Source organism: Hippopotamus amphibius, chromosome 1, assembly GCF_030028045.1.
Source record: "Hippopotamus amphibius kiboko isolate mHipAmp2 chromosome 1, mHipAmp2.hap2, whole genome shotgun sequence".
NCBI classification, from domain to species: domain Eukaryota; kingdom Metazoa; phylum Chordata; class Mammalia; order Artiodactyla; family Hippopotamidae; genus Hippopotamus; species Hippopotamus amphibius.
This window is the reverse complement of record NC_080186.1, coordinates 133,481,661-133,483,158: the sequence shown is the minus strand read 5'-3', so window position 1 is coordinate 133,483,158 and position 1,498 is coordinate 133,481,661. Positions and strand designations below refer to the sequence as shown.

The 1,498-nt window shown below is 55.1% G+C and overlaps 1 pseudogene; it reads right to left on the bottom strand.

The window, feature by feature from the left end:
• Window positions 1–276: 276 nt before the first annotated feature.
• Window positions 277–1,147, bottom strand: LOC130840421 (induced myeloid leukemia cell differentiation protein Mcl-1 homolog; annotated as a pseudogene).
• Window positions 1,148–1,498: the final 351 nt, after the last annotated feature.

The window sequence follows — 1,498 nt, the reverse complement described above, 5'->3', positions numbered from 1 at the left end:
TCTCTTCACCTACCATCTTCACTAAATCCAAAAGTCCTTCTCCATGGCCTCCCAAAGTTTGCCTGTTGCTGAAAAGGAACTCCACTTCTTTCACTTCTTTCCGACAGTGACTCTTCAAGGGCAACTACTTTTCCCATGTATTTATTCCTGTTAGCCATAAGCCCCCGTCACTTGCTTTTCTCCGTTGCTAGAGCAGAACTCTGGGAGGTTATGGCCTGCAGAACTTGAAGTCCAACTTCATACAAACATTTGACCTCAGAGCAGGCGTGTGTGGGTTTGGTGGCTGGAGTTGGTTAACAGTCAAGTATTGCACTTAAAAGGCTATCTGATTAGAGATGCCAAACCAGTTCCTACTCCAGCAACACCTACAAAAGCCTGCAGCACATTTCTGATGCCGCCTTCTAGGTCCTCTACATGGAAGAAGCCCACAAACCCATCCCAGCCTCTTTGCTTGACCAGCCAGTCTCGTTCTGTCCTTAGGAAAACATCTGTGATGCTTTCTGCTAATGGTTCGATGCGGCTTCCTTGGTTTACACTCTTCAAGTGTTTGGCCACAAAGGCACCAAAAGAAATAGGTGTCACAATCCTGCCCCGGTTTGTTACTCCATCACTGAAAACATGGACCATTGCTCGAGGTAAAGATTTGACGTCGTCTTCGTTTTTGATGCCCAGTTTCCTAAGCATGCCTTGGAAGGCCGTCCCGTAGTTGTGCTGCACCCCGTTGCCGCCGACCCGTCGCAGGGTCTCCAACGCTTTCCGGCTGGCGGTCCCCAGACCCGCCCAGCGGCTTCGCGTCCTTGGAGCCGGTTGCCTGCTCGCGGAGGTACTGAGAGAGAATCTCCAGGGACTGGTCCTCCTCCTCCTCTGCTGGGGGCAGCGTCGAGGGGATGGAGCCGTCCGTGCCGGGGCTGCTACTGGCCTCCCGGACCAACCCCAGCAGAGGCAGGACGGCCCGCCGCTTTCCGAGAGGGTCCGGCTCGCACCCGTCCAGCTCGCACCCGTCCAGCTCCTCTTCGGGCGACATGAAGGCATCCGAGGCTGGGGATTCCAGCTCTTCTGGCGGCGAAGCGCGGCGGGTGGGCGCGAAGAACAGCAGCCTGGCGGCCGTCGCGGTGATGTCGGGGGCCCTCGCGCCAATCAAGCCCATCTCTTTTTTAATCTCAGCCAGCAGCGATCTCCACTCAGCCTAGAAAATGACTGACAGCTTTCCGTGGTCAATCAGCTTGCTGGGGAACAGGAGAGTGGGAGGAGCCTGGAGTCCCACGGGCCTGAACTTGGCCATCTCTTCTGGGGCTGTGGGTTGGGCAGTGCAGGGACCTGGGCCTGGCAGACCATGCGACATGCCTAGAACACATACATGACCTTGTTGCCGTAGAATCCGTCTAGGGAGTGGATTCGTGATCTCCGAAGGAAAAGAATTTCTCCTCGGGATCACTAACAAGCCACCGCTCAGGTTTAAGCCGCAGAATGACAGTTTATTAAGAGTAGAGTACAACAG